Here is a 15,713-nt window from a genome sequence, read left to right on the forward strand (position 1 = left end):
AACGGGCGTCTAAGAGCTGCGAGCTGAAACTTGCTGATTATGGACGAAATTGTATCTGGAAAACTATAGTCGGTGACAGCCTAAGAATAAATATAAGCTCCGCCCACTAGGCCGCATTGCTCACATTTTGCATGCCACCGCGCTACAAAGGAAGTAGTTCCTAAACAATAGCTATAATTTTCACGCATACAAACATCATCCTGCGGTACTGCATTGATATTGAAATAAAGAAAGCAAAGCTAGATAAGGAAAATTGTGGTGGCACGCGGTTCAGCGTCAGCTTAACAATATATCTGTTCTTTAAACTGCACCTCCCGCCGCGGTCATCTCTGAGTCTACGAAGATGTAATGTGCATCTCAAAGGTGATATTTCTGTGAAGTAGCTATTTAGGTATTAAAGCAAAGAATGCCAGATTTAACCTAAAATTTAAAGTAAAGGAATCGTTTTTTACTGTTTCATAAAACAAAACAGCAACATTAATCACATTTAATAAGGTCGCTGGCAATTTTTTACGAAACTTTCGCCGCCAGTTTCCTTCACCGTCTGCTGTAACTATGGCAACGGTGACTCAAAGTGAAGCATGGCGAGGTGGTCTGAGATTGCCTTCGTGAATTTCGACTCTTGCTTTGCCGTATATACCGCATTTGCGTCTATGATCGCTGTGCTTGTTATCGTGTTTGAGGCTTCATTTTACGTCTTGTTTCAACGAAATAAAAACGTGTAGCCCACATGGTGTTTAACTGTGGGGGTCATTGCAAGTGTGGCCGTTACGTTAACGCCAAGAAGATGCACCCGTCTAAAGTGGCGTTGACTAAAGGCTTTACTTGGGATTGTTTCTCGCTTGGATAATTTGCACTGATGCTGCCACGACCTCTTAAGCCCTTGAACATTAAATTTTGTCATTTCTTTATTATTTACTTATTACATACCTGCATCACCCCAGTAGGCATTACAGCAAGGTGGCCCACTTTTGTTGGAGAGGAGCCCCTACCTTCTATGTATGTGCGTCTGTGCGAATATATTATATAAACACGTAGATTGTGAAGAGGCTGTCTTCGGTTGCCGTAAGGCAAATACGAAAATGACATACGCTTCTAAAAAATGTAGTTTATTTGTAAATGTTTCGATCTGATACCGATCTTTATCAAGCCAATATTTACGAGGCTTCGATGCGCATTTATAGCATCGTCCTCCGAGCAGGTAGAGAGAGAAGAAAAAGGGAAAGAAATAAACAACGTGAAAATGAAGAAAATGACACCCAAAAGACCACGCGTGAATACACTCGGACATACAAAGAACACGTGCATCCTCGAGGAAATAAAATGAAAAGATAAATGTATACATAGGTAATCCCGGTGGACAGAATCAGTAGGTACATTCCTTTCGTCCATTGCCAAGCCCCACCTCTCCGGTTCACCCCTCCTCATTTGTTCGTGAAGCATGTGAGGGGGTAAGGCTTCACAAAAAGGGATAAGCGTTTAAAAATGGGTCTACGGACTATAAGCTTCACGAGACTCTACTGTAGTTTAATATGAACAAATGATCACTGCGTAATACATGCACACAATACAGGAGAATTGAAAAAAAAAAACGCATGTTAGACAAACGCAGGAACTACAAATATGATATCGTGAAGTATGATGCAACACGATTAACAACGAAAGCTTTTTTTTTTACTCAGTAATATTTTTATCGGCGTCATTTCAGTTACGATCATGATCCATGCAATCGAAAGTTTCTGCGTCACAGCGATATGTAGCTCGCATTACTTCGCGGTTTGCACACAACGACTACCTCGCACGGCGTTTTTCATTGCAAGGCGTTCGTGCATCGAGCGTCAGACTTACGAGACGGGCACTTCAACCTAGCACATCATTCTGGGCTGGTGGAATTTAATTCCGTTGAGACGACGCAACTGCACCAATAGGCACACGCCACACAACTACAGAAGCACCGGCTGACCAAAATTATCTTCTCATAATGCACATATCATTGCATATTCTCCAGACCCTGTTTGTTTACTTTCGCACTGTGTTGCGCTTACTGGTTATGTTGGTCGGTTTCTTTCTCTCACGCTTCCTCCGTACATACGGCACTCTCACATAGGCGCACAGCACAGCGGATATCGCAGTAGATCACCAAGATTCCCACTTGAGAGCTCCAAGTAACACGCACACACACGGACATGAGGCAACGCTAATGCCATGGCTTTTGCGGGCGGTAAACCGTACACAGACGCGCACATTCTTTCACTTTCACCTCACTGCACACGAATGAACGCGTCGACAATCGCCGATGTGGTGACCCTCAGGCGATATTCTTGGTGTATCCGAGCGATGGAGGGAACATACGCCGTGTTGCAACTTGACGCTGCCGAAACGACGGAACGCGCTAAAGCGTTGTAAAACACTCCGAGCTGCTGCCGCTTTGGTGCACTTGAAACGCGGTAGTAAAAAGCTGCTACTGCATCGAATGACGACCGGCGAGGATATTGGTGGGTACGTGCGGATAACAGTAGGAAAGAGCTTCTTCTGGAAGAAACTGACGGATCTCGGTCTCGATGCAGCGGTATACCTTGCCTCTCGTCGCGAACGGCGCCATGTTGCATTTTTCATTGGTTCGTCTTAACCATTACGTCATGGTAAAGAGCGGCCGTAGTTGGACGCGCATGATGCAAATGGACAGCGGTACAGTTTACTTTTTATTCTTAGCTTGTCACCGACTATACATGCAAATTCTAGGACGCCGCTAGAGCGTTCCACACAGAATGTGTCCATTCCGCCAACGCACGTCTTTGTCGCCTCCCCCTCGCAGGTGAACGCACTTTCTCATGCCCGTGCGCGAGTGGCATGCGTTGCGCTGTCAGGTGAAGGCGAGAAGGCACGAGGTATAGTGTACTAGTACACTATAGCACGAGGCATTGCAGACGCTAACACAGCGGCTCGTTGCGCTCCCAGTTCGCTTTCTTTCGTCCTCGTTCGCTCTATCGGTTACGCCAATGACGGCGACGCCGCTCAATGTAGGAAACGTCCCCTTAGGTAGAGTGTACTAGAATATTCTAGTAAACTCTACATTAGTGCTGCGTTGTAAAATAGTAACTAAGGAAACCACAGACCGAGCTTCTTTTGCCCCCATTTTCCGGATTTCCTAATGTATTTAGCATTTTAGATAGTCTTTTACATGGCGTTTATGAAGACAGAAATGAGTGCTCGACCAGGAGTGCTCGGAAGAGTGACAAGAGTGTCTCTCGGTGCTCGTGCCACTAATGTGGCTGTAGTAGGAACATGGACTCGGTGCATGACTGTTATCGTTCGCGTGCATTTGTATTCGCTGTCCGGGGCACAGACTTGAAGTGATTGGGTTTTCACGTGATGGGGATCGCTGTGTGATGCCGAAGAGCAGGCAATGCGCGCGTTGATGCGTTGATGCGAGGGCCTAGACAGAAATGCTCGAGTGACCGGGACATCTCGGCGAGCAGCAGGTGCATCGGGCGATCGACCTGCTGATCCTTGCCTCGCCCAGGCCTCCACGATCATGGGGTCCTGCTAGGCTAGACATCGCCCCCCCCCTCACTCCCCTGTCTACGGCGGCTGTCTCCGGCGTTGTTTCTAGCGGCTGGTCGGTCGTTGTTCCTGGTGCTGACCTGTCGCGGTACCTGACGCTGTTCGAGGCGTTCTTGGTGCTGTTCGTGGCACCCTTCGCGCCGTTGTTCCTGGCTGTGTCCCAGGCGTCGTTCCAGGCGCTGGCATTGCCGAGCCGGGGTGATCCCTGGCGTTTCTCAGCTTGGCCGGGCCTCGGCTCGGTACTGAACCGAGGGAGTTCAACGCCCTCCTCCTCGTGGTGCTGAGTGAACGCGCCGCGGATCCTGGCGCTAAGCCCATCTTCTGTTCGGGCTACGCCACACGAGTGGTCGGAACTTCTCTCTTCGAGAACACCACGGCTCACACACCGAGACGTGCTACAGTGGGGTGTGAGTGTCGAGAACTTTAATGCCATTCGCAGCATAAGCACACGAATGTACATGTGTGTGTGCTTGTGTCGTGTAGTCTTACATCTGTCGATATCTACGTAAAGCTGCTCATCTTTGTCTCTGGGTGTTTCCTGGCCCGTCTGGGTGACCAACGTCCCAAATTTGCCCACAATGGCAAGTAACTAATAGCAACGATAATACCAGGGGTTTAACGTCCCAAAACCACGATATGACTAAAAGGGAAGCCGTAGTGGAGGGCTCCGGAAATTTAGACCATCTGATATTGTTTAATGTGTACCGACATCGATGCATATTTCGTCCCGTGGCTCAGATGTCTCCTATTGGAGACTTCTGGCAGTTGACTTCCCTAGTGTCTCTTGCGGAGAACGTCTACTAATCACTTCGTTGATTATTGATGTCGCAGCTTCGCCGGAGAAGTTTGGTGATTGCGCCCGGAGTTGGCAAACAAACCTGTCACTGCAACTTGCGGAGATGCCATTGGACAAGACGACACCACGGATGGCGCTAGGAGAGAAAAGGGAGCGCCAAGCTAAGTCTCGGCATCGCCCTTCGCCAAGGAGGGAAACACGGCGGCATAAGGTCACGCGTTCACCGCACCTAGGAATATTGCGACGGGGTCACGGTTCTTCTTCTTCTGATCCCGCAGAAATGCGTTTATGGTCCATTTGTCAACGCTGTGCGGCCAGCCACCATGCTGGTGACCCCAGCAGTATCTTTCTTCTCTTCCCAGCCGTAGCTATCGCTCACAGTCTGCTTGTTTTTTGAGAAGTCTCGAGCGAATCATTTGAACGCTTCCACAGTTTTAACGCGATAGCGTTAAAGAGCTCGTATCACAGAAATTCCGCCGTGGGCGTCGGCACCGTTGGTTGTGAGCGAAAAATCATCATCTTGTCCATGACCGAAAAATCGAAAAAGCTGCAAATAAAAGAAATAATAAAAATGTTGGGTCCGAGTGAGAATCGAACCCAGGCCGACTGCGCGGCAAGCAGGTGTTCTACCACACAGCCACGCCTCCGCTTGGAGCTGCATTGAAAATAATTTTCATGCTTCCCCAAAATACGCGTCCTGTATACAGGTGCCACAATACGAGATGTAATGTCGCAGTAATATTGCGTGGTACAAGCGTACATTCCCATCGGGCGTCACACCACGTAAATATCATAACGACTTGGTGGTTTAAAGACAGCCACCCATTACAAAAGGCACCCACATTACTGCGCGTATTCCCTTAAGACCACGTAGTGGGTGCATCGCAACTTCGGAAAAGTTTCTCGCGCATAACTGCTCCTGGTTTAATGCACGCTACCCATTACATAAGGCACACACCTTATTGCGCGCATTCTGTTGAACACTCTTAGTGTTCGAAGTGCGCACCAGGGGCAGGATATCGCTATCGCGTTAAACTCTTAAAGGCGAAGCTTAAGCGTCCCCTAATTTTTTTTCTTTTGTTGAAGAATACGGCGTGTAATTTCGAACCGTGCAATTGTGATATTCTCGTAAACATCTGAAAATAAAAACTGAGCTATAATCTCGTCACGTGGTCGTGACGTCGACGAAGACAGCAGTCAGCACGTCCAAGATCAAACTCTTTATTTGGCCGAACTTGTGGCCGGGAAACTGAAAGTCAAACTACAGCAATACACTGATAGCGGCGAACAGAGCGTCGACCGTCCATCAACTGCTCATGGCTGGGATGCGCCGTCTCTTATACATCACGCATCGAACTTTCCAGTTTTATCACTGGTTGACGCGCAAGCACTGTAATAATCTATACTGTTCGGGTCCTGCATGCAATCTTAACAAAATGATCTACTACACTCGCGAAGCTTCTCGAACACTACGGCGCGGTCAGCGTCGAGCATTGATAGCCGCCCTTGCTGGTCAAACCCGAATACATCAAAATAAAAGAAGAAGCGGGCGTGGCATTGTCCCCCTCTGAAAAGGCATTGTCCCGATGTATGCGACAGAACATAGCAGGGAAAAAAAACAAGTGCATACACAAATGAATTACAATAACGAAAGAAAATGTAGACTCCCTGGTTTTGATAACGCCCAAAAAACGATTTAAGGCGCACGACATGGACGACTTCAGGTCGTGCGCGGCGTCGCTGGGAGTTTGTAATGTCGTCCAGGACGACCTCGTAGTCAAGAGCTCCGAGACGTCGAAGCACCTTGTATGGCCCGAAGTATCGCCGAAGAAGTTTTTCACTGAGCCCACGTCTGCGTATCGGCGTCCAGACCCACACACGGTCACCGGGTTGGTACTCCATGTGGCGTCGTCGAAGATTATAGCGACGGCTGTCGGCCCTCTGCTGGTTCTTGATGCGCAGGCGGGCGAGCTGTCCAGCTTCTTCGGCGCGTTGCAAATAGGCGGCAACGTCGAGATCGTCTTCGTCGGTGGCGGTTGGTAGCATTGCGTCGTGCGTCGTTGCCGGGCTCCTTCCCTAGACCAGCATGTACGGCGTCATTTGCGTTGTTTCTTGCATGGCCGTGTTGTATGCGAAGGTCACATACGGAAGGATGGCATCCCACGTCTTCTGTTCGACGTCAACGTACATGGCCAGCATGTCGGCGGTGGTCTTGTTTAGCCGCTCGGTGAGGCCATTGGTCTGTGGGTGGTACGCTGTGGTCCGGCGGTGGCTTGTTTGGCTGTATCTCAGTATCGCCTGAGTTAGGTCAGCAGTAAACGCCGTACCTCTGTCGGTGATGAGGACCTCTGGGGCGCCATGACGCAGGACGATGTTCGCAGCGAAGAACTTCGCTACCTCGGCGGCACTGCCTCTGGGTAGGGCCCTTGTCTCGGCGTAGTGGGTGAGGTAATCGGTAGCTACGACAATCCATTTGTTTCCGGTATTGGACGTCGGGAACGGCCCCAGTTAGTCCATCCCGATTTGCTGGAACGGCGTCGAGGTAGCTGGATAGGCTGCAGCGTCCGGCTGGCCTGATCGGCGGTGTCTTCTGTCGCTGAGAGTCCCGGCAAGTCTTTACGTAGCGAGTGACGTCGGCGGCAAGGCGCGGCCAGTAGTACTTTTCCTGTATTTTGCGAGCGCGCGAGAATGTAATGATTATATTGACATGGGTAGAAAACAAAGAGAAAAATAGGAAGAAGTAACATAAACGAACGTGTTCCTGACGAAGAATTATAGGAGAAAGAAAGAAAAAGAAGAATACATACTGAAGACGGAATTAGGAAAAGAACCTGAAGAAGAAGAAGCAAGAAAGGGGCACGAGAGGCGACGTGGCCGGGGGAGGACAGAGCGCGCTTGTAACGAGAAGAGGCGTGGGCGAGCGGCAGCGGCGGCATGATGTGCGACCCGAGACGGCTAGCAGTGCACCTGGCAAAGTGCACCTTCACAGCAACATCCTGTGAGCTGCGGGAGCACGGCCAGGAGTACAGCTCGGGCACTACGACGTCATTCCCGTGAGGACCCGCCAGACACCCTACGGCTACGCCCCGTAGGCCACGCACCAGAGTGGACGAGCGGTACAGCCGCTGCGGTGAGTGGACTTCGACGTGGGTCCTGAGCTACATCGGCGGTACAGCTGACGGCCGTGCCTCAGCGACGCTGCGACCATGGCTGACGCCCAATGGAGAGGAGCCGTACGTCTTGACCCTGAAGCAGCAGCTACGTCAATGCAACGCACTTGTGACTAACTGTCAATATGACTATTATTTTTTGTACAAAGTTGATTAAGGGAGTCTCATAGTTCTTTTGCATGCCTTTTTTTGATACTGGGTTTTTTTCATATTTCTGTTTTTTCAGTTATAAAGATTTTTCGTGATCCGTAACGTTCCTTTGTCGTGCTTTTCCGTCTATAGAGACCATGACAGAGAAACACCCAGGTGTCCGGACGTAGGGTCGTCGTGTAGAGCCTGGAGGACCTCGGGTCGCAATGTCTAGGGCACCACGACAAGGGAATCGGCTCGAAGGGGCGAGATGTTCTTCTTAAGGAGAACACCGTTGCGCAAGAAAAACGACGTCAGTCCCCACGTGAATACCTTCGGAACAAGGGTGGTCCTGCCCTCCAGGATATTCCACAAGCCCCTGAGTTCTGGGTCCTCTCGCTGTCGTTCGGCGAAGTCGTCGGCACTTATGCTTCCCAAGAAGCAGTCATCCTCCTGGTCGTTCTGCGGCGGTGTGTCGACGGGGGCGCGCGACAGGCAGTCAGCGTCGGAGTGTTTTCTTCCGGACTTGTAAACGACGGTAATGTCAAATTCTTGAAGTCGTAGGCTCCGCCGTGCGAAGCGACCTGAAGGGTCCTTCAAGTTAGCTAGCCAACACAATGCGTGGTGGTCGCTCACAACTTCGAAGGGCCTGCCGTAGAGGTAGGGGCGAAACTTGGATGTAGCCCAGATGATCGCTAAGGGCTCCTTTTCTGTTGTGGAATAGTTCGTTTCAGCCTTTGATAGCGACCGGCTAGCATAACTGATGACCCTTTCCTGCCTGTCAGTCTTCTGCACAAGGACAGCGCCTAGTCGTACGCTGCTTGCGTCGGTGTGGATTCCCGTATCGGCGTATTCGTTGAAATGCGCTAGTATCGGAGGCATCTGAAGGCGTCGTTTCAGTTCTTCAAATGCTTCGGTTTGCGCCGTTCCCCATTTTAATGGCACGACGGTCTTCGTGAGGTGAGTTAGCGGTTCGGCGATTTGTGAAAATTTCTTGACGAAGCGTCTGTAGTAGGCGCCTAAGCCGAGAAAACGGCGTACAGCCTCTTGTCGGTGGGCGGCGGGAAGGCAGCGATGGCAGCTGTTTTCCGCGGGTCCGGGCGAACACCATCCTTGCTGATCACGTGACCGAGGAACAAGAGCTCCTCGTACGCGAAGCGGCACTTTTCAGGCTTCAAAGTGAGTCCGGAGGTCTTCATTGCTTGAAGTACAGCTTCAATGCGCCGAAGGTGTTCGTCGAAGTTGGTTCGTCGAACGACGTCGTCCAAGTACACGAGGTACGTCTGCCACTTCAAGCCGGCCAGCACTCTATCCATAACCCGTTGGAAAGTCGCAGGTGCGGAGCGAAGACCAAACGGCATGACCTTGAACTCGAACAGGCCGTCTGGTGTTATAAAGGCAGTCTTTTCTCGGTCCCTCTCGTCGACATCCATTTGCCAGTAACCGGTCTTGAGGTCTATCGACGAAAAGTACTTTGCGTTGTGTAATCGATCCAGGGTGTCGTCTATACGGGGAAGGGGATACACGTCCTTCTTCGTGACTTTGGTTCAGGCGACGATAATCTACGCAAAAACGTAGTCACATCCTTCTTCTTCACTAGCACCACGGGGGATGCCCACGGACTATTCGATGGCTGGATGATGTCGTCGCGTAGCATTTCGTCGACTTGTTTCTTCACGGCCTCGCGTTCTCTCGTCGAAACTCTGTACGGGCTCCGACAGAGTGGTCTGGCACTTTCTTCTGTTATGATGCGATGTCTTGCCACGGGGGTCTGCCGAATTCTTGACGACGACGAAAAGGAGCCCTTGTATTGCAAGAGCAGGGTTTTGAGCTGTTCTTGTTTGTTCTTCGGAAGGCTGGGATTGACGTCGAAAGCTGGTTGCGGAGGTTTATTCGTCGGAGTAGGCTCGGGAGAATTGGTGAGGCCGAAAGCATTGCTAGCTTCTACGATTTCTTCGATGTAGGCGACCGTCGTGCCTTTGCTCACGTGCTTTTACTCGTTGCTGAAATTCGTGAGCATAACTGTTACTTTCCTTGTCCGCAGCTCGGCTACTCCTCTTGCGACGCAAATCTTGCGGTTAATGAACTGGTGCTGGTCGTCTTCAACGATGCCTTCCAGGTCTGCCGATTTCTGAGTGCCGACGGAAATGATGACGCTGGAGCGAGGCGGAATGGTGACCTGGTCTTCCAGCACATTCAAGGCGTGATTTCTTGGCGGAGTGTGCGGCGGTAGTGGCTTTTCCGTGGACGGTGTTATCGACTGGGCCTTAGGTCGATGACTGCACCATGAAGGCCTAAGAAGTCCATACCAAGGATGACATCTCTCGAGCAACGCTGCTGCACCATGAAGCTCGCGGGATAATTCCGGTTGTTAATGGTGAGTCTTGCTGCGCAGATTCCCTCCGGCGTTACGAGGTGACCTCCAGCTGTCCGGATTTCGGGGCCTTCCCAGGCTGTCCTAACTTTCTTCAGCTTCGTGGCGAACGATCCACTGATGACAGAATAGTCGGTTCCGGTATCGACGAGGGCTGTGACGCTGTGGCCGTCAATAAGAACGTCGATGTCGCTAGTTCGTCGTCTTGCGTTGCGGTTAGGTCGTAGCGTCGGGTCAAGCTACGTCGGCTTGTTCCCCTGCTTCCACGTTGCGTCGTAAGGTCTACTTCGGTCCGCGATGTTTCGTCGTCAGGGCTCTGTCTGGTTCGCGTCGTGTCCTGAAGGTTTCGTCGTGGCGTCGTCGTCGGCGGCGGAGGGTCTTCGATGTTTCGTCGTACAGCAACCGCACCTCCATCGGTTGCTGCCCTTAGTTTTCTGGATACGGGCTAGGCGACCGGCCCCGGGATGGCCAGTGTACTGGCGGCGTTGGGGAGAGGCGTAGCGGCCTGGCGACGGCGACCGGGAAGGTCCTCGAGGTGTCCACTGCGCTCCTGCCAGATAGTCGGCGATGTCACGAGGTCGTTCACCTTGCTGATGAGGCGGTGCGTCGATGGCGAACCCGCGCAGTCCCATCTGTCGATACTGGCAGCGGCGGTAAGTGTGGCCGGCTTCTCCCCAGTCGTAGTAGAGTTTACGATGGTCGGGGGCGCGCCAAACGTCGGTCTTCCTCGGCGTGTATGGCTGGACGACAGTTGGGCGGTATGGCGTCGGTGGCCGCGCTGGCGGTGTCTGGCGGCGGAACTGCGGTGGTGCAGCGCCTTCCCGTGGGCGCCGAGGAGGAGCGCTACGACGCGCTGCAGCAGCGTAGCTCAAAATCTCCGGTGAGGCTGCGGTGGTTCAGGAATGCCCAGCGCTTGCTGGACTTCTTCACGAACAATATCGTTGATCGAGCGGAAACATCTTACACAGCTCTTCACGCACGACCGGTCGAATGATCTCGGGCAGGTCGTCGGTTCTGAGGGTTTGAACTTCGGCGTAGTCGGTTATTGATGAGCGGCGGTTGTACTGCATTGTCCGCATCTCAAGCGCCTTTTCTATTGTTGTGGCCTCTGTAAGGAATTCGTTGACACTCCTGGGCGGGTTGCGAACAAGGCCCGCCAACAGCTCTTGCTTGATTCCTCGCATTAGGAATCGGAGCTTCTTCTCCTCAGACATGGCAGGGTCAGCGTGACGGAACAGGCGGGCCATTTCTTCTGTGTATATTCCGACGTTCTCGTTTGGGAGCTGTATACGGCTTTCCAGCACAGGTCTCGGCCATTTCCTTACGCACGACACTTGCGAAGGTTCCAAGGAACGCGGTGCGAAATAGGTGCCAGGTCGTCAAGGTGGCTTCTCTGTTTTCGAAGTAGGTCCTGGTGTTATCTTCAAGGGTGAAGTACACGTGGCGACGTTTCTCGTCACAGCCCCAGTTGTTGAATTGAGCAACTCGGTCGTATTTTTCCAACCAGCTTTCCGGGTCTTCACATGGTGATCCTCGGAAAGTCCGTGGCTTCCTGGGCTGATTCATGACGACTCCTTGAGGTGACACAGCAGCCGTCATGGTGCCTGTCGTCTTCGTCGTCGTGGCCTTGTTCTTGTCGGGTAGTAGTTCGAACTCGGGTTGTAGTCTTTGCTGCCTGCGGCTAGCTCGACGATCCGGGATGTCTTCCGGGTCTTCTTGTTGACGACATGGGCTCGGATCACAGTCTCGCGGGGGCGTCCGGAGCATGTACGAAGCAGCACCTCCACCAGATGTCACGTGGTCGTGAAGTCGACGAAGACAGCTGTCAGCACGTCCGAGAGCAAACACTTTATTTGGCCGAACTTGTGACCGGGAAACTGAAAGCCAAATACAGCAATACACTGATAGCGGCGAACAGAGCGTCGACCGTCGATCAACTGCTCATGGCTGGGATGCGCCGTCTTTTATACATCACGCATCGAACTTTCCAGTTTTATCACTGGTTGACGCGCAAGCACTGTAATAATCTATACTGTTTGCGTCCTGCGTGCAATCTTAACAAAACGATGTACTACACCCGCGAAGCTTCTCGAACCCTGCGGCGCGGTCAGCGTCGAGCGTTGACAACCGCCCTTGCTGGTCAAACCTGATTACATCAAAATAAAAGAAGATGCGGGCGTGGCAATAAACTAAGCACAAATATGTCTCTTGTTAAGAAAACTGCTTTTTTTGTCGCTTACATTTAGCTCGGGCATTTTACCTTAAAGCTCGCACGTTTCGAAAATGCAGCTCATCTTCACGCTCAGCGGGCAGCTAGCCGCAGCACCAGGTTTATACCAACGAGCACGATTGGCTTCATGTCGCTTATAGCGCATGTAAACACTAACACGAAGAAGAACGTGACACTGAGAGGCCTTGTGCGTGTCCATCCAGGTCTCGCCATCGTCTTTCAACGGGCTATGAGTCTGGTGATATCAAACGAACAAGCCCAAAACACTACGTTACTGCGGTTTTACTGCACTGTTAGATATGAAAACTGGAAACCGCGAGAGGTGTCGAGGTTTCCCTCTCTCTAAAAAAATTATCATACATAATCAAGGGCGGCTGTTCGTAGATCTATCATTCTGAATACTTATCATGATCTCGATACACGTGAATGTGTTTTTTGCCTGGATATCATTGATATATTTTGACGGGCGACACCATTTTGTGGTGTCGTCAGTCAAGAATTTCAATGTTTCCCTCTCTCTTGAACAAATAATCAGGCATCATTACTCGTGGTTATTCGTGTAATCCTGCAGTGCTCTCTGACTGCTTAGGTTATTCATGATACGAGTACTTTAGTTTTGCTTCCATGGATTCATTGATGTATTTTGACAGCCGGAACATTTTTTTGATCCGAATAATTCAGTACTTCCACTTTTTGTCTTGAAAGTTTGGCATTTTGAAATGAGAACTGAAGTAGCAATACACGTTGACTGTGTACCCAGCTTGACGCTTTGAAATTTACAATCGTGGCATCACGCCTAAATCATCTTCGCTGAGACGCATCTAACGCATCAGAGTCCACTTGAATTTATATTTGTACAAAGCCTTAACGACACACCATAATTGTAACATGGAGACTGCCGGCGCCTGTAAGCGATTACGTATAAACAGCCGCGACATGACCGATTTCTAAACCAAATGCGCGAGTATGCAAAAAATGAGAACACCGACAAGTTCTCGGCAACACTAATAGCACCGGTCGTTTTCACTTGCGCGAGGCGGTGTCGATTCCGATTTGGGACGGACAACAATGGAGACACGATCAAATTAGCCGCCAGCATCGGGCTATGAAAGATAGCGTGGCATTAATCAGACTATTCTCCATGCTCGTTCTTCTTTGTGCCGCCAGTGACGCGCACGAACATGAAAAGTGAAGCTATAAGCGAAGATGTGTGCCCCTGTAAGGAAGGTTAGATAAAGGAACGTAATGGTAGTGGCGCGAAACAACTGTACTGAAAGACGCGGACGCAATAAAAGCTAGAAGCGTTGCAAATGACGTTGCACGCCATTAGACAGCTTTTGAGAAGACAAACTATGTGTAGAGGTGTTTTATTCGCGAATCAGATGAGGAAAACGGACAAACAGAGTGGAGCTATTGATGCAAGAGCGGCTGCAGCACAAAGAAAGAAGGCTGCCATGCTTTTTCTTGAGGTACGTTCGTCAAAAAAGAAGCCACACGGCTTTCATGTTTCGGCGTAAAATGCGCCGACTCATTGAAGCGGTTAGTTTCCAACATTTCCACCATCACTTGCACGCCTCGTCGGCTGCTATACGGCGGACGAGGCGTGTAAGTGATGGTGGGAATGTACCGAGCACGGCCACGTGTCAGCAATGAACAGAAAACGCTCCATAAAGTCATGGACGCCCAACCAAAGGCGAATACTCACTGCTGAATATGAGTGCTACAAGGTAAAAAAAAGGGGAACGGCATTCAAATGTCAACAATGCAGGAAAGGTAGACTCGTGTATGGTTTTTTGTGCTTTTTAATTTGGTGGGGAAATATTCAAAGAGAACTACTTGAAAAGTTGGTACTATTGTAGAGGAATACATTTGCATCCCCGAAAGGCCGACATTCGGGAAAACACAATTAGTTAAATGATATCAGATGATCGTTTCAGTTCAGAGCGCAATTAAGTATGTTGCACAAATATACAGCTTTCATGGGTAATTGCGACTATCGCATCTTTGAAACGCACTAGGGTGTCGAAATAGGATTCAAACTACCTGGAAATTAGGGGCAAGCGATGCTTGGCGTGTGCTTACCTGACGTAGCAGTTTCTCTTTCTTTCTTTCTTTCTTTACTATTGCGGAATATCTCCTCATCACTTTTGCCTCCCTCTATCGCGAGAATTGGACATTCATACATGTGCTTTGAAGAGCTACAGTTCGGTTGTTACAGGCAACAACGACGGTCATGCGTTCATATTCAGACAACAATGAAACGTGGCAACGTGAAATGACAAGGGACATCGGTAAAAAATCAGATTGCCACATCAGAAATGGCTAATCGCCGATGAGCCCATAATCAGTTACTGGAAAACGGCTTACACAAATACATTAGTGACCGGCGAACCTTCGAATGCCGCGTTCTGCGCCGGGTTTCTCGCGTACCACAGCGCCGCCACCAAATTCTGGAACTCCTAACAAGCTTCGCTTGCAAAAAAGATATTGATCGAAAAGCGACATGCCATCCTCAACACCTTGTGAACAGTTAGAGCTGTCCCTTTTCGCGTACCTTTCTCCTCTTCACGATGCGTGTAGAAGCAGTCACTAGAGCACTGCACGGGCCCGCTTTATGAAGCCCGAGTCCAGCCCGGGCCCGGGCCAGGCCCGGGCGTACATGACCGAATCCAGCCCGAGCCCTGCCCGGGCCCGTGGTTCCAAGCCTGGGCCCGGCCCGGGACCCGGCGTTCATAACTAAACTTATCCAGGGCACGCATGTTCATGACTAGGCCCGGTAGGGGGCCGCTAGAGGATATTAGTTGTCTATGACGATTATTAATGATGCCTTTCGCTTTGTAGCGGGCGATCGGATGGAAAATCCGCTGTGTACGTGCATCGAAATGTTGCTTTGCCTGCGGTGGTAGCTCAGTGGTTAAGCTGTTTCGCTGTTATGTCCCAGGACGCGGGTGCCATTCCCGCCGCCACGGCGGCCGCATTTTGATGGGGGCGAAATGGCAAGAACAGCCATGTACTTAACTAAAATAATCCGGCCCCACTACGGCGTGACTCGTAATCATATCGTGGTTCTGGCACGCAATACCAAGAAATATAAACCAAAAGTTGCATATATGGCACATGGCAACTCATTACAATAACAGTATATTGAAAATAAAACGTAGCAACAAAATTTATTTAAAATAAGTGTACAACTAACATGAAAAAGGGTATGGAAGCAAACCCGGGAATTTTCTGTAATGCTCATTTCTACACTCGCGTCGGAAACCTTATTTACACAATTTTTAAAAGAGGCTATGATTAATAATTTGTTGCAGCAAGATAAAAAAACGTTAACGTTATATCTGGTGAACAGCCACCAAAAGCAGATGAGTGTTTGCTGTCCTTTGAGCTTTTCTCCTACGAGTTTTTGTTGTCCTGTTCTTTTCTTTGATTTCTTTTTAGTAGTACTTT

Source organism: Rhipicephalus sanguineus, chromosome 9 (genome assembly GCF_013339695.2).
Source record: "Rhipicephalus sanguineus isolate Rsan-2018 chromosome 9, BIME_Rsan_1.4, whole genome shotgun sequence".
Classification (NCBI taxonomy): Eukaryota; Metazoa; Arthropoda; class Arachnida; order Ixodida; family Ixodidae; genus Rhipicephalus; species Rhipicephalus sanguineus.